Source organism: Nematolebias whitei, chromosome 2, assembly GCF_014905685.2.
Source record: "Nematolebias whitei isolate Nwh7 chromosome 2, NemWhi1, whole genome shotgun sequence".
NCBI lineage: Eukaryota > Metazoa > Chordata > Actinopteri > Cyprinodontiformes > Rivulidae > Nematolebias > Nematolebias whitei.
Window position 1 is genome coordinate 28,460,332 of NC_056499.1, and position 27,376 is coordinate 28,487,707.

Consider the following 27,376-nt stretch of genomic DNA (forward strand, 5'->3'; position numbering starts at 1 on the left):
CCTGATTTTGAGTGCTTCCTCTGCTAATGCTCCCGATCTCCATCAAGTTTTATAAAATCCAGTCATTGTGTAATTCAGAAAGCAAACTGGAAAAATGGCCATAGAACGTGATAAACTCAGGGTGAAGGATAAACAAGTATCTCATTATCAGTGAAGGCATACTGATACAGATCAGAAAATCCATGTTTTTTTTTTTTTTCGCCCTGACACCATTTAGCCTTTACTCACTTGTAGAAACATTGTCATCTTAATTGGATGTAATTTATTCTTCTGAATCCACACAACAGATGGGGGCTGCCAGAAACTAGCAATGGGGTCACTGGGAAGTGCCTCTCCCTCGTTTTGTTTCCCAATGCTCAATGTCTTCCCAGAAAACAGTGCAATTTTTAGAAAGTAAACTTTATTTCTGTCTTTATATTGTCACTACGTGTTGTTTTTCCAACCAGTTCTCTCTCTGACGCATCCATCTGCAGACCGCCTGTGCTTTTAGTTAAACCCTAAAAGGATTTTGGTGCAGACTACAACCTTTTAGCCATGGTGAGATCACATGTCCTTTTGCATATTGTGTGAAAATCTGAGAAACAAAAATAAAAAGGACTGTTCACTTATTTATGTCACTTAAAATTGCATGAGAATCTATCAAAGGAGTTGGGCCCAAGTGCCATCTGTCCCTGAATGGATGACTTGGGGTTGTTGCTGTAGATTTTGTGTTCCTGGTACCAAAATGATTTCTGTTTCTTGCTTTATCTGGTTATATTTTGAGCATTCAGAGCTAGATTGCTAATAGTTAAGTGCAGCGTGTTCTCTTGGACTTTTCTGTGGAGATGCATGCTGCTCTGCTACTCCCACTGAAAGGCCAGGGTCTTGTTGAGTGCACTTTTAACCGAGTGTTTGGAAGCTTCTTCCACTTTAAATCTTTGCTGTCAATAGTTCAGAAAGATGTACTCTGTCTGAGTTTACCAATAGCTTAATGTAGCATGTTAGTAATGTCAGAAAATGGCAGAATGCAGAGAGCAGGTGTGTAGAAGCCTTTTTGAATTGCTGCAGTATTGTGGCACCATCCGCTAGGGGTATAAGTTGGAAAAAAAACAGGTCAGTTCCTCTTATTCAGCTATAGGATATCTCAAAGACTGACCTTGGAAAAAGCTGTATTCTGTTTATTAACAACTTGATGAACAATTTATCAGACAAGTCTCTCCTAAATCACAGTTTGGCATGTATCTCATATGGGGGTCACAGTGTTGTGCAAGTTTGGCACAACAGGGCAACAGTATTATGTTCAGCATCTTCATTATGGCTATAAAAATGCAGGTAAAGAAATTGTAGGCCTATTTGTAGATAGGAGTGAAAATAACCTGTGAGTAATGTATTTGTTGTGTACTACTAGTACCCATACCAACTGTCTGCACCATGAATGGTTGGTACAAATACATGTACCATTACACCTTTAACACACTCTATTTGCCTCAGTAGAAACCTTTAAGAAACAGTCTTTAAAACCTAGTGTTCTTTAAAGAAGCTAAAAAATGTAATATTTTTTAATCTGCAATTTCTTCTCAATGTCACTGTTCAATATTCCATCACTGAATATTCATGTACTCACACCCACAATCTCAGCTGCCATTTAGTTGGTTTTGTTTATTTTGCTTAAATTCCCATCAACAGCAGCTTTGTTTCTCTGCAAGAGACTCTCGATAAGTTTCCTACAGTAAGTAATTGTAAACACATTTATTTTCGACTGAGAACTTTAATTCACCCTCCCATCCATAAAGTATATTCGTTTTCCTGGAGGACTCTGCTAATGATTTTTCTGCTCATTTTATCGGCAGTTTACATGATGACTTGAAATAGACTCCTGTGCTTTATTGTTGATGCATTTCTTCCAAGGTAATGACCATTAAGGGACTGCTTCTCACCAGACAGTCCTGGTGTTCAGCAAAGTCAGCTTGGACAGCACTTTTCACGTGTTGTAATAGAACGTTAGTTCCTTGTTGGATACACCGTCAGCAAGAGCCCATAAGAAATGCTGCCTGTTTTATGATCATTAAACAAGAAGGCTGAAGTCAGTTAGCATCTCAAAATATACTCCTTATGAGATCTGAGATTTTTTTAAAGTGTTGGCTTTCTCTTCAAATGCTGCATTTCAACTCTCGTGTTCCTCTGGGGAACCCTTTGGTGAAAATCCAGTTGGAATTTCTTCATATAGGGGTGTTCCTCCTATTTTACCCCATGAGAGAACACCTAGAAGTGTGGAGGTAATTTTCAAGGATGAAAATCTTACCTGATTCTTTTAATCACAACTCTGAAAAGGACACGCATGCTCTAAAGGTTTTAAGCTCCCATTCTAACTACTTCTTAATTCAGTGTGAATTTTTGCCACCGGCCCAGGAAACGGCTTATGTAACAGACAAAAGTGGGACGCCACATGCTGACTCCTACGCTGGACAAGATAGGCTCTTTTGCGTACTGACAGATATGAAATAGTATTTCTTGCCCTGAAATGAATTTCTCTGGTAAATTTTGAATGATCTGACAATCCAATAGTTTATATTCAATGTTTATGGAGTATAGAACAAATGTTGCATCAGAATACCCAAACATAATCAATGTGAAATGAATCACTAATTAAATATTTACTAAGCATTAGAGGTTTACAACAGTAGATGTACTAAAAACCATCAATTTAATGATCTTCCGTGATATGTGTTCTATATAGGGCATTAACAGAGTACTCGAGTAATCTACACATCGATTGCTAGGACATCTATCGAGGTTAAAAATGTAACGTCGAGTATCCGTAGTGACGTCATATTATGTGACCACCGTATGACCGTAGGGGGCGGTGTTGCACTGTTGCAGGTCACAGAGTGTGGCGTAACACTGGGTACAATTCACCAGAACCAGTTTCGGTTTAAGTGTCGTTTTTGACGTGCTGCATGTTTTTTCACGTTTGCAGTTTAATAATAATAACTAATAGTTTAGTTTTTCCAGTGACTTATTTGCAGTATGATAAATGGTAGGAGCATAATATACGCTCCCAATGTTTTGTTGGTATTTTTTTTGTAAATAATTACCTTTTTTTTGCGGTTTTATTTATTTATTTATTTTTGTATCGAGATCTATGACGTCATCAAATACTCAAGTTCTACTCGGGTTTTATTATGTTAATGTCGAGTTTAAAAATTATATACTCGTTCAACCCCTAGTTCTATATCATACAAGAGTTATGGTAACATTTTGCTTTTGTTTTAATTAGTTTTATTAGTAAAAAGGTTAGTCCCTTGATCATTGGTGCTGCACTAAATACATTTACACACCAACATAGTATTAAAATCGTATGTGCTTCATTATTGATAAACATCAAATTAGCTATTGAAAGTGAGGTGCCTTTTTTTTTTTACTGAATTGCATAATCTGGCAACAATAGTGTTTTGTTTTTTTTCATTCAAATTTTATTTAGACAAAAGTAAAAAGTAAATCCCCGAGAACTCATTTACAAGAGAGACCTGATTTCAACAAAAAATGATGACAACAATGGACAATTATAAAAAGGCATACAGATTTTTTATTTATTTATTTACAAATAAGATGGCCAAAAAAGTAACAAAAACAGCTAGATTATAAGGCGAATGTAGAAAACTAAAAACAGGAACATGTCTGCATTGGTCCTTGCCAGGAGTCCAACGTTTATTTTATTTTCATCCATCCATTATCTTTTACCCGCTTCTTCCATTTTGGGTCACGGTGGTCGCTGCTGCCCATGTCCAGCAATCACTGTGCGAGGGGGCGGGGTACACCCTGGACAGGTCTCCAGTCCATCACAGGGCCACATAGAGACAAACGAGACAAACAACCATTCACTCTCTCACTCAAACCTAGGGACAATTTAGAGTTACCAATCAGCCTAACATGCATGTTTTTAATCTGTGGGAGGAAGCTGGAGTACCTGGAGAAAACCCACGCATGCACGGAGAGAACATGTAAACTCCACCCTGGAAGGCCCCCGGACCGGGATTTGAATGAGGGACCTGCACGCTGAGAGGCAGCAGCTCTACCAGTTGCGCCACCGTGCTGTCGTGTTTTATTTCATTTTATTTTCTTTCTTTCTTTTTGGTGGGGGGGGGGGGGTGACTGCTGCAGTAATCTAAAATTATTTGAGGAAAACTCTTGCTTTTTACATGTAGAAAAAAAAGCTATATTATTCCTAGAGGTCAAGATCTATTTTTCATTCAGTGTGCACGTTGAACAATCCAGCTGTTACACGCATCTGTCTATGTACTCCTGTCTCTAATGCACACTACAAATGATCTATTTCTAAGAACTTAAGGCTCTGATCTAAATGATGTGAAGAGAAAGCTAATGCTGAGTTGTTCCTGCATGCCTGCACCTTGTCATAAAATACCATACATGAAAAGTTCAACATGATGAGATGCACGAATGAAGTTTATGCTTCAAAAACAAGTGCCAGTAAACATATTTTCAGACATTTTGTGTTTTGCTTTGGAAAATTGTGGAAATGGAACGCTATGTGAATTAAAACTGCTTTACTGGGATTTCAGCCTTGATAGGATGCAGTGTCAGAAGTTTACATGCACTCTTTACAGACATGAATTATTTAGGCTATCAGTGAATTACTTGAACATTTAATTTTTAGGCTGGGATGGATCCCTATACAACTGGGAGCACGAGTTTGAATATATTATGCATATAGGTTAAAAACTATGCATACATTCACCTAAAATTATCCATTAAGTGGTGTATGAAGTTTTAAAAATGTGTTTTAGTCTGACAAAGCCCAACGCCTGTTAACCTCTCATTAGTAATCACAGATGACTGCAGCTGGGAGTTTCAACTTTCCAGCATAAACAATAATTGTTTGACAACACTCATGAATACGTACAGCAATGGACAGAGTACAAGGAACCCAGTGAAGATCCAAGAAGGAGCCAGGATGTTCAGGAACAACCAGGACTCAAGCATGAAGCATGAACTGGACTCCTGGAACACCAGTATCACTGTCAACTGTGAAGTGAGTTTTATGTTGATATGAACTGAAAGAAATTTCTCAGGAGAGAAACCGAGGAAGGGTGTCAGCTGATGCTCCGCAGGGAGAAAGAACAGGTTGGTGACTAAGATGGTCTTGAGACTCTGGGAACGTGAGGTTCTGAATCACTGAAGAGTTTGATCACGGGTGGTGATGCAGCAGCTGCGATGACATCAGAGGGAAGGAAGGTTAGGAGGGATGGAGGTACAGCCGGATCACGTGATACGATGGTGCAAACCCAAGGTCCAACAACCGCTCCTCTTCAGCTCCTGGAGATCAGTTCTGGAAACTGACACCTCCTTGAGTCTGGGATCGGAGATCAAGGTCAAAATTTGGATTATGAAAAATACACAATAAAATCAAACTTCTGTGTCTAAATCTTGTTGTTTAAATGAAACTAAAGCTGTTACGCTTGTTACGCTAAAACCGAAACAAATGATAAAATAAGATTAATTGTTGTGGAGATGTGTAAAACAGTCACAGATCAGACTTATTTAAAAAAAAAACAGTAAACAGAAATATCTTAAAGCTTAATTTCAAACAACAAAGAACTGAGACAGCTCTCAGGTTTTCTTGGACTTCAGATATGTGAATAATGCAAAAATCCTAGAGCAGGGTTTCTTTAGGTGACAAATTAAAGTAAAAAATCAATTATTGTCAAAATGGTGGTGGCTTTCTCCGAGTTGATCTTTTAATGACTAAAGTTATTCATAAACCATTGGTGTTTAAAGCATCTTTCTCAAGGAAGGGAAGATAATGTTTTAAAATACGTTTTTGTTTTTAACCAAAAAATATTTTAATAACATACAAAGAAAGTGGTGATGTGCTCCAAAAATAATTGAATGACAGAGTTAATAAAAAATGTGATTGAGCAGAAAGTTTGTGACTGATCTTAATAAAGCTTCACTGACATCCTTGCTACACAACAAAAACACTTGAAAGCCAGAAATGCGATGATTTGAGTCTGTCACAACTGAGTAAACACGCTTCGACAACTATTTTAGAAACTCACATTGTTTGGCAATTCATGTTATTTCTGTTCTGGACAGAAAACTGCATTTATAAATATAGCAGCCCTCATCTGACCAGTTCTGTAAACTGCACTGCACTGATTACTCCACAATAAGCAGCTAAAAATGGTTTTGTTTTAAATAAATACATCAAGCAGAACATTAAATGATGCTTTTAGGAGATTAGGATTCTTCTGTTTGCCCTTTTACACACAACAAAACAAAAAAAAGTTTTGTAATTTAGAATACTTTACTCAATATTCAAATACTTATTGTAAAAACAGTTATCATGCCAGCACAATATATCCAGAGCCCCATAAATCTTCCCATCCAGGCAGCCCTCCTGTTATATGGACCTTATTCCTTATTATGTATGTGACTTCTGTCCAGACCAGAACCAGCATTTGTTTGTGTGAACAGTACGAGCTAATGTGGTTTATCCGAACACTGCAGATTTAATTTAAATGTGGGAACACCACCTGTCAGAGCTCAATCATAACCACTGCCTGCTGTGTATGAGGGTTTTGATGACGACCTGAATAAGTGGCTGCAGATTACATACACTAGCGTATTTAGCTACTACAGCGACTTAGTTCTTCTGACGGTGAAGCGATGAACAACCTGAACATCTCTGAGTGTATTAGTATCTACACAGTAATAAGGTCGGCTGTGTTTTGTTAAAAGTGGTGGGACATAATCTTATTTACCTTAAAGCAGACAGAGCCCAGCCAAAGCCTTAAAGTCCTCCATCACAGAACTTGAGTTAATTGCAGAGAAAATTGTAATACTGAAGATGAACAAATATTTTAAAGTAGGGGTTGAACGAGTATATAATTTTTAAACTCGACATTAACATAATAAAACCCGAGTAGAACTCGAGTATTTGATGACGTCATAGATCTCAAGATACAAAAATAAATAAATAAATAAAACCGCAAAAAAAGCAATTATTTACAACAAAAAAAAAAGACCAACAAAACATTGGGAGCGTATATTATGCTCCTACCATTTATCATACTGCAAATAAGTCACAGGAAAAACTAAACTATTAGTTATTATTATTAAACTGCAAACATGAAGAAACATGCAACACGTCAAAAACGAAACTTAAACCGAAACTGGTTCTGGTTCGGTGGATTGGACCCGGTATTACACCATACTCTGTGACCTGCAACAGTGCAACACCGCCCCCTACGGTCATACGGGGGTCACATACTATGACGTCACTACGGATACTCGACGTAACATTTTTAACCTCGATAGATGTCCTAGCAATTGATGTGTAGATTACTCGAGTACTCTGTTAATGCCCTACTTTAAAGCTGTGTCCTCCATACACTTGAAGTCATACCTGATATTCTCGTCACTGTTTTCAATCCTTCTGGGGATCCAGCGTCTCTGCTCTATTGGTTTATTGTAGCCCAGCCACAAAATAGGATGCAGGTTTTCCTTCGTCGGCCGTTTGTCAACAAAGTGAAATGAGCACACATACAGTGTTTTGAGTGGTCTCTTCAAGTTCAGATATTTCAGCCACATTCTTCCTAATTCCTCATCTGTAGGTAGGCGATGGAAAACAATGACGCTTTTCACGGGAAAAGTTTTTTTTTTTCTGGGTCTGTGTTCAAGACACTACTGTTGTAACCACTGGTTTAGTTTGGTCTGGTTGTTTGTGCAGCCACGAACACAACAGGTACCTGAACGCAACATGGCTATTTTAGTTAACTTTACAGTTGTTAAATAAATGTGAACAAAACAAAAACAGTGTTTTATCTGCTAAACTGAATGCAAATAACGTTCAAATAAACTTCGGTCCGTGCTCCCTATAGTTAACCAATGTTTACTACTACTTCGGGTGTCTGCTAAGAAGTTGTACCCATAATCATTTATACAGTAGAGCCCCCAGGAATAAGATGGATAGCTCTGCTGTTGCACCAGCCTCATGTTTCCATCAGCTTCCCATCACTTTGCATTAACACACCATGAAACTGGAAGACCTCTCTGTTACAGATAGAGAGCATGCCTCCATCTTTAAGAAGCTTGGTTAAAGTTTCAGCTCCAGAGAGTAATTGTTGTGTAATCACAACAAGGGCTTTAATTATTCATTGAGGTGTGCACGCACACATGCAAAGTGAATTCAGTCGTTCTCTCGCTGCTGCTGTCTCTTTCCTTTCTGCAGCCTTCAATTACATCTCTCTCTCTCTCTCTCTCTCTTGCTTTCTGTCTGTACCTTTCTCTCAATATCCTCCACCCACCCTTCGTTTCCTCTCTAATGGAGTTAGTGAGCACCAAGGCTGGAACAATTAAAACTAAATTCATTTGAATGAATTAAAGAGCAGGGAGCTGCAGCAGCTGACACTTCGGAGGCAAGACGAATTATCCTGCATGGCTGGTTTACGAGCATTTTACAGTGGCCTTGTCCCACCTCATTAACCTGTGTATTAACCCGTGGAATAGCATTGTTAGTTCGCAGTGGTGCAAAATAGATTGGGGGATGGGGGGGTGTATGTATAAGTGAGGAGGGAAACAATTACAACTGGTGTTTGGGTAGAATGCAGCTGTTAACTGGGAGTGTGCAAAGTTACTGAATGACGTGTTACCTTGCTGCTGTCTGCATGCATTGTGTGCTGCAAGCAACAGGAGATGCTCAAGTTTCGCAGACTGTTTTACGACAGGCTTCAGAGGCCGTTAAGGAAATGCCAAGGCCATCTGTGCTGCTCCAGGAGGGTGTGAAATGAAGACGGAGAGTGTGTCACCCTGCCATAAGAGGTCATTACCGGCTCCTCAAAGGCAGCACATCATGTCAGTTTTACAGGTCACAGTCCTGTGGGCTGCTGCATTTTTTAAAAATCTGAATAGTCTCTGCAACATTTTAACACTTGATAATGAGCCCAGAAGTGTGTGGAGTTAACATGTGCACCACGTCAGTGCTGCAATGCTTCGGAACGACAGCTAAATGGTAGCTGGCGATGATTAGATGGCACCAGATGGCAGGGAGATGTTGCTGCTTGTATTCAGAGTAACCACAACCATTACGCTAGCTCTCCTGGCAGATTGTCATTTTGTGTGCTTAAAGGCGCCATAAGCGCATAAATCAGCCTGTTGCTTCCACACTTTCCTTGGACAGCAGTAATATTTACATTTGGTCCAAGGCATTTCACATATTGATGTGCTCTACCTCATTTTCCTTAAACCATGACACCACTCAAACCATCTGTCGCAGAAAAGCCACGTGTTATTCAAGTGACTATGACATCACGTGCGCTGCAGAATGGTAGCAGTGACGGGAGCTCCGCTTCGACTCACTCTATTTTTTTTGTTGTTGTTCTTGTTGCTTTTGTTTCAACTGCTTTTGCACCTACACTGCACACCCACGCTACGGGTATGACTGTGATGCACTTTTGGAGTTTTGTGTATCGCTGCCTTGCCATCATGGTTGAGTTCTTCCAGGCTCAGGCTTGAGCCTGTCATGGCGGCCGTCTCCATGATCCTCCATCTGCTTGCACAGACCAAACTCTACAGACCCGTTCGGTTCCACGTGGAAACCTTGGATGTTCTGTCTCTGCCGGACCCAGTTCTGGAGAGCAGTCTGGGAGGGCAGCTGCTGCAGTCATTACAATCATACAATCATCATGCTGCTAACGGGACCTGCTAACAAGACTATGCCGCTAACAGAACCACACTGCTAACAGCACCATGTTGCTAACAGCGCCATGTTGCTAACAGCACCATGTTGCTAACAGCGCCATGTTGCTAACAGCGCCATGCTGCAAACGTGACCATGTTGCTAAAAGAACCTCACTGCCAACAGAACCACACTGCTAACAGCGCCATGTTGCTAACAGCGCCATGTTGCTAACAGCGCCATGTTGCTAACAGCACCATGTTGCTAACAGCACCATGTTGCTAACAGCGCCCTGTTGCTAACAGCGCTATGTTGCTAACAGTGCCATGCTGCAAACGTGACCATGTTGCTAAAAGAACCTCACTGCCAACAGAACCACTCTGCCAATAGGATCATGCTGCTGTAGATGTATTTCTTTTTCACTTTTGCCGCCTTGTTTTTGTATTTTTGCTGCAATTGGTTTGGTTTTTTTTTGTTGTTCTTTTTTTTGGGGGGGGGGAATTGAGACGGTTCTTCTTGTCCTCAGCATTTCATTGTATTGTTGACCTTGCGTTAATTTGCATATGACACATAAACCAAACCTGAACCAAATGTAGCTCTGAGTGTTTAAAACTTTAGACTTGAATGGACACATTGCTGTTTACTCACCTATGCAAGTATAAATCTGGGGGACATTTTTGTAAAGATGAGGGGTTTTCGCAGATGTGAATTGGTTGTGTTTGGCTTGTCTTTCAGGCAGTGCAACAAAACCTGTGAGCTTGTTTTTATGTAAGAAGATGGGTTATTGTTTCAGTAGCGAGCCACTTATTACTGCACTAAGAGTTGCACCAAGTGTAGACAGATTGTACATCTGTTGCTGGTAGAAATGAGGATTTTGCGCATCTGTCTAATTCACAAATGCACCTCAGAATTGTCTGTCAGCCGAAGTGTCTTAGATTCTTCTGTCTGCAACGCTCAGTTTGTGTGAAATATTTACAGTCTCCTTAGAGTTAATAGTTCTGCTGCCAAAAAGAAGAAACAGAGGAAAAGGGACAATATGCCACATTTTTGCCTTTTCCAAAAAGAGAGCAGGCATGTCTTGATAAATAATGGATTTTTTGTTCCAGTAATGTCTGTAAGACATTGTTGCATCTAAAATTGACCAAAACGTGTTAAATTGTAAATCCAATGTTTGCTGTTTTACATTCAGAATATCAAAAGAGAACCAGGACCTTAAAAAACAGGACTGAAATTATTATTACTACACTGAAACAATTAGATGTTCCTGCAGTTTTAACGGGTGTATCTGTTTCATTTAAAACTGTGAAAAAACATTTATTTTTTCACTTTGTCACTTTTTCTGGGGCAGCTGTGACTGAGCGGTTAGAGCAGGCGTCCTCCAATGCAAGAGATGGAGGTTCGAGTCCACCAGCACTCACATGCTGAAGTGTCCTTGGGCAAGACACTGGACCCCTCATTGCCCCTGATGAGTGTCCCATTGTGTATGAATGTGATAAATCACTGATTATTCTTTGTAGAGATCTAGTAGAGTGCTGCATGAATGGATAAATGAGTGCACAGATTGTAGTGTAAAGCACTTTGAGTACTTTGATAACAGACATGCTGTGGTGCAGCCATTGTTGAAAAAACCTGGCCTTGATCCATCATCTTTGTCAAACTTTAGGCCAATCTCCAAGTTACCCTTTACATCCAAAATTTTGGAAAAAAATTGTTTACACGCAGCTGAAGGCATTTTTGGATGAATTTAAATTTTTGGAGGTCTTCCAGTCTGGTTTTAAAATGTACCACAGCACTGAATCTGCTCTTTTAAGGGTTTTAATGACACATTTTTAGCACTGGATTCTGGAAACTGTGTGGTACTTGTGCTTTTAGATTTAACAGCTGCTTTCGACACAGTTGACCATGACATTCTCATCTCCAGACTGGAGCAGTGGGTGGGCATCACTGGCTCAGCTCTGCAGTGGTTTAGGTCCTACCTTTCTGATAGAAGTTTCAGTGTGATGATGGATAATTTTACCTCTGCTTCTGCTGCCCTCCCCTGGGGGGTACCCCAGGGCTCTATTCTTGGTCCTCTCCTGTTTTGTCTTTACCCTCTGCCACTGGGTTCTATTTTCAGAAAGCATGGTGTGTTTCATTTATATGCAGATGACTGTCAAGTCTATTTCCCTTTGAAACAAAATGGCTCCACTCAGTCTATCCTGGACTGTCTCAATGACATTAGAAGATGGATGGCACTTAATTTCCTCCATTTTAATGAAAAGAAGACTGAGGTTATGGTCTTTAAATCCTCTGTCCCTAGCAGTTTCTCCACCTTGGATTTTTCCTCTTTGGCCCCATATGAAAAATCATTGTGACAAATTTAGGAGTGAAAATGGACCCCTGCCTGAAACGTGACTGCCATGTCAACAATGTGGTTAAGTCCTCTTTTTTTCAGCTGAGGCGCCTGTCAAAAATCAAGCCCCTCCTTTCTAGACACCACTTAGAGACAGTAATCCACGCTTTTATTACTTCACGCCTGGATTATTGTAACTCTCTGTTGATAGGAGTTAGCCAGGCCTCGCTCTCACGGTTATAGCAGCTGTAATGCTGCTGCACGATTTTTGACTGGTACAGACAGGCGTGAGCACATCACTCCAGTTCTTATGTCCCTTCACTGGCTTCCTGCCCAGTTTCAAATTCATTTTAAAGTTCTATTGTTTGTTTTAAAGTCTTTGAACGGTCTTAGTCCCTCTTATTTGTCTGAACTGCTTCACTGTTGCATACCATCACGTGCTCTTAGATCCTCTGACCAGATGCTTTTAGCTGTCCCGAAAACCTTTTATAAATCCAGAGGAGACAGAGCCTTTTCAGCTCTGGCTCCTAAATTGTGGAATGAGCTGCCACTGGAGGTCAGGCAGATCCCGTCACTTTCTGTTTTTAAAACTCGTTTAAAAACACATTTTTTTTTCATTGGCTTTTAACCTAGAGTGAGTCAGCATCTGTGTCTTAATGTTGTATTTTTTTACTTATGATGTTCTGAATATTTTTTTTATATATATTTAGGTGTTTTTTATTGTTTTACTGTTTTTTGTTTGTTTTTAATTTTGTACAGCACTTCGGACGGCTGCTTGTTGTATTTTAAATGCTTTAGAAATAAATTGGTATGGTATGGTATCTTGATAAGGTAAAAAGGTGCTGTACAGTTCGTTTACCATTTTGCACATGCTGTGATTGTAGCGAATGGCGATGTTTAGAATGTATAAGGAGGACAGTTTTCCTCTGCTTCTGATGCAAACAAGAGTGAACATTGTTCACACCTGCTAAACTGGATAGGCTTTCATGTGCCATCGTGAAATTAGAGCTATTTGTTTTGTGAATTCATTACGTCAGTGCAGATAAGGGGAGCAAATGTTGGAGCTGAAATTGAGCTAATAAGACGTGTTGCCTGATCACGATGAATCAGCCCGACAGTCTTGGTTAAACTGTTTGTAATAAGCTTCATTTTACTTTCCTCTTTCATTTCATCTTCATATTATTTTGCCTTTTGACTGTTTATAATATGTCCTCATTAAAAAAACATTGGCCTAAATTTTGTTTTGAAATCAAAAGTGATTTTGTTCTTTGTAGTGTTTTGATCTTTATAGTTTTATTTTGCACTTATTTATTAGGTAAAGTTTGGTTTTGCAAGGTTTCTTTAACACAGCAGTAAGCTACATATGTAATGAAGGATAAAGGTGCAATATATTATATAAGATGACTCACCCATTTGTCGTGGGGGTCACTGGTGCCCATATCCAGCAGCCACTGTGAGAGAGGCGGGCCTTGGACAGGTCTCCAGTCCATCAAAGGGACACAAAGAGATAAACGAGACAAACAACCATTCACTGTCTCTCTCTCACACCTACGGTCAATTTAGAGTTACCAATCAGCCTAACATGCATGTTTTTGATCTGTGGGAGGAAACCAGAGTAACCACGCATGCACGGAGAGAACATGCAAACTCCACCCAGAAAGGCCCCGGGCCTGGATTTGATCGGGTGACCTTCTTACTGAGAGGCAACAACTCTACCAACTGCGCCACTGTGCTGCCTCTATTATATAATATAAAGCCTAAACTTTATAATCTTGCAGAAGGCATTTTTATTTATTTATATAAGTTAAATTCATATTAGGTGTTGAATGATTTAAACCTTTAGTAAAAAAAATAATTGTTTTGCCTGGATTTATTTAATTCTGGTCATCCATTTCTTTTATTTTTTTGGTAACATGTACCTTTTCTCAGATAAATGACTGAAACATACTGTCACCCAGTTATGGCAAGTACACTTCTTAAAACAGCCCCATAAGAGGTAATATTGTCCTTTTTCCAATTTTAGTGCTTTGGTAAATGCATTAGGAGCTGGTAAATTGTATTGTATTGGTAGTATTGTACCTAAGCTGTCTGGCAGAGTGACTTTATTTCTGTGTTTGAGCTTCATGGCAGCTAACTGGCAAGAAGATAAACTCCATGTAACCCAAGGGAGTGCAGTGATGATGAGCTAAACAAACAGGCTAACAGCGCTGCAGCATAACGGAGTCTGCTGAACACAGCAGGTTCCTCACACATGGAGCCGTGGAACAGGAGAAGGAGAAACGTGAGGAAAGGAAAGGAGACAAAATGAAAAAGGAGAAGGAAGCTGTTCAGGGAGCTCTGATGGGCTGCCTCAGCTGTGTTTAAGCTAATGGGTGAGTTGGCTAGTAATCTGACTCTCCTTTGTGAATTCAGTGTTTCACTATAGGAAGCAGATGTCTGGCTCTGAAACAATTCTCTCTGGTCCTGACAGATGTAAGACCAGTTTCATTTAAACTACAGAGAAATTAATGATTATTATTATTACCTGAGTAAAAAAATTGATAAAACTCACCGAGCTTGGCAATGATTCAGCGAGAACAAGCAGACTAACACAAGAAGAAAGATCACAACTGCATGCAAAGATTTGTTATACACCCAACGCTTTCAGAAAATGTGTTCACAATGTGGCCAGAAAGACAAGTCCATTTAAGATGCTTCCAACTACTCACAAATACAAAACGATCTAATGTAGCCTACATCATGGAGCCAAAGGCAAGGTGGTAGCATATGAAGCCAGTATCTCACTATGTTGTGGCAAAATGCAAACAACATTTATGAGGAAATTTCTAAAATCTAGAGAACATTTCCAGGTTCTCAATCTCTTCATGCAAGTTGCAAGAACAAGCCATCTGTGTCATATGGATTTTGAGCACCTCCAAAATAATTGAAGACATGTTTTAAAATCATTGCCAAGTTATCACAAGCGTCTGGAACCCACTTGGACTTCTTAATTTAGTTTCTATAACGCTAGAGCACTTAAGATGCATTTTTTTCCCATTAATTTGCAATTATTCTTTGATACTGTATGAAAATGTATGTGTGTGTTACTTGGGGCAGCTGTGACGCAGTTGTAGCTGACTTGGGACCAGAAAGCCACAGGTTCAACTCTCCACCATGTCCACTTGTTTCAGTGTCCTTGAGCAAGACACCTAATCCCTTAAGCCCCCAGTATACTCCCGTCCACTGTACGTCCATACGAGGAGGTACGCACGTACGTACACGGAGGTACGAGTGTAACCCTCAGGGCATGTCCGTGCAAAGTGCAATTTTTACGACCGCGTACGCGGTGTCGCACAATAAACTGCCCAGCGACGGACTGTTTTGTATGCGACACCAATGTATTAAATTCCCCTTCTTCATTTCTGATCTGGCCTTTTGTTTTGTTTTGTTTTTTGCCAAGAGGCAGTGATCTCTTCCTCCTCATTGATGCCATGACTGAAATGGTGAGAAATGAAATAATTTGTCACGAGCGAATCAAACTCAGGTCCAGCGTGGCTGCGGGAGGGACTGGAGATTTCCTGATGGGCTGGTCTGATGTGTGGGCTGTAGAGCCAGCACTCCCTGTTTTTTTTATTTTTTTATTTTTAGATCTTTTTATTAACAACATATAAACACAGAACACCGCTGCGACTGAGGCTGCCAGTTCTCGTTGTTTTTTTTCTCGACCTGTCAATCAATGCAGTGGGCGTGTCAGCAAATGACCAATTGGTGACCTCAATTTGTCCTGAAGGTAAACGCCCCCTGTCTGTGGAGCTTCTCTGAAGCCACTCAGGGTGTACGCTCGAGTATGAAGTCTGAACCCTCTGCGTACAGTACACGTGAACGGACGTATGCGGGAGTATACTGGGGGCTTTACTGATCCCTGGGTGCTTACATTGCTGCCCGCTGCCCCACATGGGTGTATCTCATGTGTGATGGGTTAAATGCAGAGAACTAATTTCATCATTGTATAGAAACATACAGTGATGACAACACATAGCACTTCCACTTTCACTTACTTGATATTGTATGTATTGTTTGCACTTACAAAATCAAATGTGCATTGAAGTGTTTGTAAAAATAACTTATTGTAACAGCTCAGACGAGATGCAGATCTTCTGTTCAATTTCATGGAAGGTTTATTTTCTGAACTTCTGTTAATACACCTGCGTTAAAGTTTGGCAGGTGTAACACCCCTGTAAAAATATCTTCTATCACTGTCTTTAGACCAGGTCACACCAGCATAGGCTGAGCATGTGATGCTACTTGGCGCTTACCGTCAAACCTCTCCAGATAGAAAAAAAGTTATAATAGCAACGAATCAATGTCCTTTAGGCTTTGATAGAATAATTGTCTAGAATTTATGTCTAGAATACACTTTTACAATCCATATATACAAGTCATTTTCAAAACTTCGCAGTGCAAAACTCAACTGTACATCTTGCTGGTGTTCAGTTGTAAACACACTTTTATACTGCAACTGAAAATGTGAATGTTTCTCACATTGTTCTTGCCTTTTTTTCTTGTTTTTTTGTTTGCCAAATAGTCTCTGAGAGAGTAGCCAAGAGAGTTGCTGGCTAAACTGTAAGCTGTTGGTATTAACTTTGATTTGTTGCACTATGTATTATACACTTTGTTTTAACACTATACTGAACTATCGTTCTCCTTCATAACAATGAAACACGGGCTCAGTGTCACAGTTGTCTCAATGACCACCAAAACATTTTCAGTGACTCTTACAAAACACAGACAGTAATACAAATAATATTTTGCTGATTTTGTTTTTAAATACCACAGAAGGCTGGTCCCACAGTCTGTAAACTACTACTTCACATCCTCGCTTCAATGCTGGCTTGGTCTTACTTGGTCTTGACTATTTTGGGTTTGTGACTATAATATTTGTAACTATTTCACAACCAGTTTTAACCTCTGTATTCATGTTTTCACATGCGAACATACATTTGTGCACATTTTTGAATGTGGTAATATGCAATATTTAAAAATGTAAAAAAAAAAAAAGAACACAATATTTTTCATACTTACAGTTTTGTTGTTGTTGTTGTTGTTTTGTTTTTTGGTGTGTGTGCATGCCTGCTACCTTTGCTCTGTGAAGCCCAGCTTAAGTCCATTTCCACTGACAGAGTCCTAGCAATATGTTTTGGACGAACACTGCAGCCAAGATAAGATCCACGTTACTGCAGCCACAATCTGATCCTGCTGTGCCAGAGGGCAGAATCCAATTTCCTCTACACCCCTGAAAGAAAAGAAGAGTGAAAAATAAAAGAATCAAAAACTAAACAAGAAAAGCAAAAACATTTTTTATCAACCATTTATAATTTGCAAGAGGTATCAATTTATCTCTAGCATATTCTCATAAAGGAAACAATATCACCTAATAGCCTGTGTGTAATCTCACTCAGGTTTTCGGGTGAATAGTTGTCTGGCATGTCTTTAGACCAAGCCTTTGTCTTTCTCTGGCCTTCTTCCACCAGGCCATGTTTGCCTTCTTACAACATGACATTTGGAGCGCAAATTATCTGGCCTTTCAGAAGGCCGGGCTGTCTAGCTCATCCTGACATGACAGAGAAAACAGTCTCTAGATAACTGCGCCTTCCTCAATTATTAGGGTGTCTTTTAAGTGAATGTTCTCCACACTGTGCACGTCTGTCACCTGCTGGAGATAAGCATGGCAACTCAGCATGCGCCTACAACTCCGCCCATGATGTGGACTTTGTCACTGCGATACAGCGCGGGGGGAGGAAGCTTTAGCTCATAGGTCAGCATACATAAACATTAGGACATGCAAAACTCAGGGCTTTTACACAAAACACTGCAAGCCTGTAAAGTATGGAGGGTGGAATGTGATAAAATTAAACAAATAAATACATAATAAATCAATGTATCATTTAATTATTCAATGCATCATTAAATTGTTAAATGCAGAAAGAAAAGTTCTGCAGAGAGTGGTGAAGGCTGCACAGAAGACCATTGGAGTCAGTCTCCCCACCATCACAGACATCTACACCTCCAGATGCAGGAAGAGGGCCACCTGCATCATGAAAGACCCCACTCACCCAGCACACACACTTTAAGCCTCGCTCTACTCAGGCAAGCGGTTGAGGAACATTAAGTGTAGAACCACTAGGCTGAAGAACAGCTTATACCCTGAGGTTGTTACACTCATGAACCCCTAATCAGGATTATCACTGGAAAAAAAAATCACTGTAATGCCACTTGATTGTTGATGTGTGCTGCTGACTATCCATGCTGCTGATCTCATGCTGCTGATTTATTTCATGCAGCACTGTTCATTCATACTCATCTGCTCACACAGACTCATGTTCGTGCTGCTGTTGTTCGGTGTATTGTTTTTGCACTATTAAGTGTTTAGCATATTCTTTGTTTTAGTGTATTTCTTAGTTCATATCTTAGATCTTATTACTGTTTTTCTTTACAATTTATACTTTTGTTGGATATAACTGGGACCCTGTGTACACACTTTCATACCACCATATCTACCACATGCGATGTGAATGACAATAAAGGAGCCTTGACCTTGACCTTAAATATACAATAAAATTATTAAATACACAATTAACTAATTAAATGTCCCATGAAATGTTTGATGAGTGAGGCTGACAGTTAATATAATTTCATGATGACACTGCTGCACGGGAGCCAATGATCAAATAAATAAACACAGTGAAATGATTAAATGTGTTTTTAAATAAAAAGCCTTGAAAATGACATTTTCTTATTTAATGTCATTATTTTAAAGTTACATTTGTTTATTTCATGGGCCATTTAATTATTTATTTGTGTATTTAATACTTTGTAATTTAGTTGTATAGTTTATTATTTAATGATGTATTGAATAATTAAACAATACATTTAATTATTGGTTACAGTAAAACATAAAGCAATATGTTCATTTGGAAAGGTTTGGATTGAAACAAACTTCTTCCCATTGTTAATTATGGAGTTTCAGACTGCTCTGTGCCACACCCAATATTTATTAACGTATATGACGGTGTTCACATCAGTTTTTTTGTTTTGCACTGACAGTACTGTGGTCAGTCCTTTACTTTACAACTACATTTAGTGTGTATTTTTTTTTTTTTTTTAGATCCTGCTTCAAAGAAGGTGCTTTCTTAGCTCTGTGGGGAATCTCAAGTGATATTAAAGGGAAATGAGCGATCCATACATAAACATAAGTTAACAAACTGAACACTGTTTCAGCACCAACATTATTAAAACTATATTTAAATTGTATTTAAATTGTTAAAGGAGAAGCTACTTAACTACAGCTATTACTTCTTCTTTGAATGAGTGTAGCACAAAGTAGACCTTATTGCTTTGTATATGTGTTGCCTCCTGCAGTATAACTCTGTTTTCTTAATGTTTGTAGTGCTTTCTCAAATTCAACTTTAAAAATTAAACCAAAGATTCACAACACGCAGCTCCATCGATAGAATTCTTCCTCACTGTTGTAGTTGATGGAGAATGTTATGTGCAGAAATGTTGCTGCACTGTCTGTCAGCCAAGTGTGGCTCAATCACAGCGTTCCCCTCAGGATGTGAAAGCACACAGGTCCTTATAAATATGCATAAGTACCTTTTAGTGGACCAAATGTCTTTTTAAAGAATAGAACCGTTTAGTCTGGGAAGATCCATATGCACCTGCAGCTTCTGATTTATCATTCTAATACGGGTCATCTATGTCAAAATTACCATGCAGCTGCTTTTTTATTTTTTGTTTTGACACAAGAGGCTCTATGATGTTCAGTGCATTTAAAAAAAAAACAACATTTACAGTTAGTTATTGTCACCCAAAATTATCAAGCATAGGGACAGACTCACAAAACAGATAGTATGAAACCAAAAGGGACATAAAACCCACATGTGCTTTACTTGTGACCAGCAATGCATCCAGTTCATTTCAGCAATAGTAAAAATAAAAACTATTAAAACCAGCAGAAAATGAGTTTAAGACTGGTACCAGTTTACCAGTCTGTTCCAAAACAAGAGCATTACTCAGTAGATGAGATTCAGGCAACTGTCACTCTATTAAAGCTTGTGTTGCAAAAAAAAAAAAAAAAGAACATGGGAAACACCTTGAGCTCTTGCTCAGCCATTACTGCACACTTCAACCTTCATTTTCTGTGGAATGGCTCTTTTCAGAACATTTAGGAAACCCGGTGTAGCCTGAAACCACTGCTTGACTTCTCTGAGAGTCACTTTGGAAACATTAAATGTCTCCACTGAATATGAAATCTCAGCTAGAGGACAGAGAGTCACTGATAGATATTTCAAATCTCATTTAGAGGCTGGCATGTGGGAAGTTAATTGTCTGCATGTATTTTTGAATATGATACCAGCAATATATCTTTTTATATGTATTGCTTTCTTTGGAAGCACAAATGCTAAGCCAGTTTGGATGTGAACTTGTTTCCATGATACTGCCTTGTTTTTATTTTTTGAATCCTCGATAGAACTATAGAGTTCTGTTGGTATTTTTTTTTTATAGTTCAGGGAATTCAAACGCTGACACGCAGCATCACTTTTACCTCTTTGTTCGCTTCTGTGCCTTGTTGTATTCCTTGTGTCTATGGACTGCACAGGCCTTTATGTGTTGCTTTTATTATTGAACCTATAGCTGGAAAGTACATTTGGAACTCACAGATCAAATGTTGAGGTCCTCGCAGGCTTACAACACCACAGTGTCAAACTGTGCATCTCAAACCACTGGAAACCAAAGACTTCAAGTGTAAAGTGCTGCCCTTGTTCTCTTCTGTCTGAAAAGGCTGTTGGTGTGATAAAAAGCTCTGCAAAATAAAAAATAAGAAATGCCATATGCAGTTTTGACACAACATCTATTTGGGGATTTCTGTTTTAATTAATTAGTTGCTGTCTTTTTTGCTCTTGTACATGTGTTTGTTCTTTTTCCTTTTTTTAAACAATGCACTCTTCATCAGCTTTGCTTTTTGTTTTATTTAGTTTTATTTTTTGTATAACATAAATTGGTTTTCCTTTAAATACTAACTAAATATATTTTGATGAGCATGTTTTTTTTTTTTTTATCTATATGATACTAACATAGTGATATAATTAGAATCATGTGCCTCTGGAGAATATTTTTTGAAACTCCTATTTCATATCCACTCTGCAGTGGCTTCATTTTGCTGTAACTATTATAATTGGGTCAACTGCAATTAGGATAATGGTACCCAACATATAAATGTATTTAAAAAAATCAATATCAGGCTCCTTTAATAAAAGCAACAGAGCTTAGCATTTTTAGCCAAGACAATTAGCATGATTGCCAGGAAACGCCTTGTAGCTGCTACTTTCCTACCGGCCATTGATTATGGTGACATTATTTACATGAATGCTCCTGCAAGAACCTTACAGATGTTGGATGCTGTCTATCATGGTGCGCTAAGAGTCATAACTGGCTGTAACTACCATACTCATCACTGCACTCATTGGTTAACTGGTCATCATTATCTACATGCAGACTCTCACACTGGTACATTTTCATCTTTAAATCACTCCTTGGTCTTCTGCCTTCATACATCTCCTCCTGCATGTCATGTCGTTAGTGCAGTTACAGCATGCGCTCTCAAGACGTCATTACCTGCAGTGTCCCCTCAGTTTGAAGTGAACTCGGCAAAAGTGCCTTCTCTTACTCCGCTCCTGTAACGTGGAACACCTTGCAAAACGATTTGAAATTGTCCAATTTAATTTCTTTAAGGGATTTTAAACGACTGATAAGTTCAGTGGAAAAATTAATACAGACATGTTCCTGTTTTTAGTATTTTACCTTGTTTTATAATGTAGCTTGTTTTTACTTTTGTTTACTTTTTTATTGTATATGCATTTTATGATTGTTTATTGTTGTCTGTATCTTACCTGTGGCTAGTCTAAAACAGGTCTTGTAAGAGTCCTTGTGACTCAATGAGACTAACCTGTATAAATAAAGGTTGAATGAACAGATGCATTATTTTTCTGTTTGTGGATAAAAAAAATAGGACATTAGCACACAAAAAAAGCAAAAGTCATTTAAAATAAAATCCAACGTGTGTTTAGGAGTTTATTTATTTATTATTGTTGCCTTAGTTGACTTCAGCTAACAGATTCATGTAGGAAAAAAAAAAAAAACTTTGGCTACCTCTTGAGATTGAAGGCATAGTTCATCAGGCATGCAGCTCAGAGATTCAGTGCCACAGTAGCACCATCTGTATGCAATTCTCTGTTGATTAGCGTGTACTGTAGTGCTACTGTATCCCTCAGCTAGCCAGCCCTTTGCGTTGCCCCCAGAGTCTTAATCCTTCCTCCGCCTGTTGTGTTTCTGCTCCACTGGGGACCAATCGCGCCAATTCCACCCATTGAGCTTGATAATTAGTGACAATTGTAAAAGTAATTTACAAACTCGAGCGATGGCATTGAGTAAATGGTGCCAATTAACTGAAGATGCTAATGTGGGCAGAAATGCGGAAAAGCAGCATTCGACCTCCATTACAGTGAGAGGAGGAGGGCCAGAAATGTCCTCCATGTGTCAGGGAGAATTGTCCAGGGAGGTGTTACACAGTGTTGGAACAGGCATGTCAATATGCTACAGATTATTCCCACACTGCAAGCAGCGTGACCAGAGAAACACTTTTAATTTACATTTTTAATTATTAGCTTCTGCCCTGTTTTAGATTCACCGGCACACATGTCCCAATGTCTACATCGCAAACACGTCTTCCTGGAATTTTTACACATCCTGCGAGATGAAATTAAAAAGAACTTCTGAATTTATGCAGCCTGGACTTTTCTTCCATTTAATACCTCAAGTGAAAATAAATAAATAAAACAGCTGAAAGTTAAAATACCGTAGGAGTCTTTTCACTCTAAAGGCTCACAGTTTGACCATTAAAATGTTGAAAACCCTAGATGGATGTCTTAAGTTGTGGTAAAACACTTTTAGGCCACTGCTGTGCAGAAATATGTGATGAAAGCATTGTTTAAGTTTGTTGAATGACTCAACAGTTTTGTTTTATTAGTGCTTTTTGTAGAATGTTAACTTACTTAAAAAAAAAAAAAAAACAGAGCAGAAATTGCTCTGTGCCTGTTTCCGGACTTATCCATTCCACATTTCATTTTGTTTTGTGTTTTCTATATATCTCACTTAGGGAACCAAAGGTGTGCGCTTTTTCTGTTTAAATACTTGAAGATTTTCTGGTGAGCACATCTAAATATAAAGTCACTATTTAAAATAGGCTTGGCCTTTCTGCACTTCAATCATTTACCAATTTTTTGAAATTTTTAAAAGCAAATGCAACAAGTTAGAATCATCATCTATCAGACTTTGGTTCACATTACACTAGACCACTAGAACCACTAAACTGAGGAACAGCTTCTACCCTGAAGCTGACAGGCTCATAAATCCCTAAGCAGGATGATCTCTGTGGAAAAAAAATAAATCACTGTATTGCCACTTTGATTGTTGATATGTACTGCTGATTATCCATGCTGCTGATATCATGCTGCTGATTATTTCATATTGCTGTATTCATTCATACTCATCTGCTCACACAGACTCATGTTCGTGCTGCTGTTGTTCGGCGTAATGTTTTGCACTATTAGTGTTTAGCATATTTCTTAGTTTATATCTTAGATCCTTATTGCCATTTCTTTTTACAATTTATATATATTTTTGCTTTTGTTAGATGTAACTGGGACTCTGTGCACACAATTTCGTTCCACCTCATGTACCACATGTGATGCAAATGATAATTAGGGATGTACAATATTATCGGCATGGTATCGGCTGATATTAGCGTTAAAGTTAAATATTGGACATGGCCATTCCATCAAAATAACTCACCGATATAAAAGACGCTGTTTTTGTAGTTTTTGTATGACAACCCAGTGACAAGAATGCCTGCAGCGCCAGCACAACATGATGGCGTCATGCTCGCCTACCTGATTTGATCACAGCGGAGAGGAAGAAGTCAACTGTGGTGTGGAGGGGTTTTTTCATTGAGGATATTGGATTCCGGGATGTGGTACATGTGGTGGAATTAAATTGTGTATACAGGGTCCCAGTTGCATTCAACAAACATCCAACAACAACTTCGGCCCCAGTCTGAGATATTTTTCCGACGTAGCCTTACCAGGGTTACAAGCCGTCATTTCTGACATCAGTCAGAAGCTAACAGCTGATAGCACTTGGGTGAGTTTTACCACAGACATTTGGACGTCAAGTGTTAGCCCTGTTAGCATGATTAGTCTTACAGCACAATGAATAGACAAAAACTTTGAACTTAAAAAGTCTGTCCTTCATGCACAAGAGTGCAGAGGATCCCACACTGCAGCTAGGAACCTGGAACAAGCCTCCACAAGTAAGACAGCATCACAGGTGACTAATGCTAATAAATAACATTTAACACTTTTAATATCCATCCATCCATTTTCTTTACCCGCTTATTCCATTTTGGGTCACGGGGGTCGCTGGTGCCCATGTCCAGCAATCACTGTGCGAGGGACGGGGTACACCCTGGACTGGTCGCAAGTCCATCACAGGGACACATAGAGACAAACGAGACAAACAACCATTCATACTTTCACTCACACCTAGGGACAATTTAGAGTTACCAATCAGCCTAACATGCATGTTTTTGGTCTGTGGGAGGAAACTGGAGCACCCGGAGAAAACCCACGCATGCACGGGGAGAACATGCAAACTCCACCCAGGAGGCCCCTGGACCGGGGTTTGAACCAAGGACCTACTCACTGAGAGGCAGCAGCTCTACCAGTTGCGCCACCGTGCTGCCACTTTTAATATATATAAGTTAAAGTGCTATGCATTTGACTGTTACTGAATATATGTCGCCAGCTCTTACACCTTTTACACAATTTTTGTAGCAAATAAGAATAAATAATAGGGCTATATTCTGACAAAGGAAAGTATATGGAAAATATTGGTATCATTTAACAGCCAAATAAGTTTTACCATATCGGATATCGGCCAAAAATCCAATATTGTGCATCCCTAATGTTAATAAAACCTACATGACTTGACTTGACATTTATTCGTATTGTCTCACTGCCAACTCAGCAGTACATTTTAAGAAAAGAGAAACAGTATTTGTTTTTTTCTATTTCAACCCTTTTGCTTTCTGTTGAGGATTTGAACTGACAGCCCTCTTCCCCGTTCTTTTTGTGTAAAACATCTAACTATGAGACGTCTCTTGTTTTCTGCAGTAAATGGAGAAGCCTACATGACTGTTGGGAAGTGGAAACACGTGATGCAATGTGGAAATGTAAAATTTCAGTCTGTTTGCACTGTTGCAGAAAAACAAAACATTTTAAAAGTCAAGGCTGTACCAGCTCATTACGACTGGTGGGTTTGTTGCCTGGTTTATTGCTTTCAGCTCTCTCGAGCCTGAAAAAGAATCAGTAATGGGACTAATCCAGTGTAAGCAGGATAGAGCCTCGTGGTTAATGTTACAGTTGCCCTTTTAGTTGAAACAACTTCTCGTCTCTTTTCTCCTCTTTTTCTTTGCTTCACCACCCCCACCCCCTTCCCTTCAGGATTAGAAGTAGGAGGTGTATTCCCATTCTGTCAGTCACATTGACTCTGCCTCGTAGGCCTCAGCCTCTATCAGTGTAAACAGAAGTGGGGAAGTGGTGTATGGTGTTTTCTCCTGTCTAAAAACCTCCTTTTGGTGTCTCTTTGATCCAGAACACCAGAATAATAATTGCTATCACTTATGAAGCAAAATGACAAGTGCTGCCAACAGCTTTCCTCTGCCAAAACAGGGAAACGGGAACAGCGTGAAACGGGGAGAGAGGTCTGTGAAGAAGCATTAGTCCAGGCTGCGTTCAGGGTCTTCAGATGTTTTACATTGGTTTTAGAAGGGGTGTGAGCGAAATGTATCTTTTTGTATTCATCTATTTTATGCATCTATTAAAAAAAAAAACAACAACAATCCATGGGGATCATGCTTGAGAGAGAGTTGTTTCTCATTTTGTTTCACGATTTCAAATCAGAAAGCAGAGCCAAGGGCAGCTCTCGATGCTTTCTATGGGAGGCAAACGCAAAGCTTCCTCGCATAAAATACATAGAGATGTGTGTTTTACTTATTGTTTTTCTTAAGCTTTTCAATTGAAATTAATCAAAAACTGAGCAAAGCACTGCACTAGGAAACAAACACTAAGAAAAAAGTATCTGTTATGAGAAATCCTTGCAGCAGACCAGTAGGGAGTCTGCTCAACTACTGTGGGAGCTGAAGGCTTCTGTGGTTTACATATAGGACATAGCCCAAGCCAAATGGCTGTTTGCTGGTTATTCAAACAGCATACAAAGAGGCAGATATGATGACCCTGGATGACTGCTGTCTTCTCTTTAAAGCTGTGTGAGTGTGTAAGCTCCTGGTGTTATTCCAAGTCTCCCTCTGACATTTTCTGTTGATGTTTATTTAAATGGTGCTCCGATCAGTGTGGAAATCATCCTGTTGAGAGTGCCCAGCAGGACACAAAACAGCTGGGCTCTGGAAGCAAAACTGAGAGAACCAGAGAGAAAAGTACCGGTAGCTCTGAAAAGAGTCAAGAGGGGGAACATAGTGTGCAAAAAATGGGTTGGGCGTAAGGATTTAATGTGAAGAAACTAACTGATGTACAATAAAGTGAAATTTGCATAACAAAATGCCCTTCTTCTACTTTTGAAAATGTTACATTGAGCTAGAAACAATAATTTTGCTTCTTGGCCTGCAGTGAGCCCATCCCCAGTTTCATAAAAACACACAGTCTGTGTTTTGTCAGATTTAGTCATCAGGCTGGTTGTCAGGAGAGGGTGTCATTTCAGAGCTCCTGCTGGGCGATGGCTCTTTCTTCTGGGACATTCTGACACAGAGTGTTAATAATGTCACTTTCTTTTCCTGGTGCTCACATGCACAGCCATCGGCCCAACGTGGCCATCAACGGAAATGTCCTTTTAGGTCTGTGATCACCCGCTGCTGTCCTTTCTGCTGTATTATTTCCTCCAAACCGACTGGGGTTTGTTTCTTCCATGCAGAAGGTGCTGGACAACCATTTTGCTTTTACAGCATAGGAGACTGTTTTCTCAGCATGATGAGCTCCATTTGACAGTCCCCTGCCTCAGCATCCAACACCATTTACAACCAGCTCATTCACTTTATTGCCATTTGCTGATGGCAGCACTTTGAAGGTTTGCTAAGGCAGGGGGGGTAGTGGTGGTGGGGGGTGCAAATGGAGTCTAATTGACTGTTTTAGTTGATTTGCTTCTCCTTCTCTATTTTTTTTTTTTTGGTGCACCCTATCAAAGTGAGTTGAATTGGACTT

The 27,376-nt window shown here is 39.4% G+C and overlaps 1 protein-coding gene across 1 annotated transcript in view; it reads left to right on the plus strand.

The window, feature by feature from the left end:
- Positions 1 to 27,376, plus strand: part of ntrk3b (neurotrophic tyrosine kinase, receptor, type 3b) — a 143,389-nt gene that overhangs the window by 36,401 nt on the left and 79,612 nt on the right. The window lies entirely within an intron of this gene.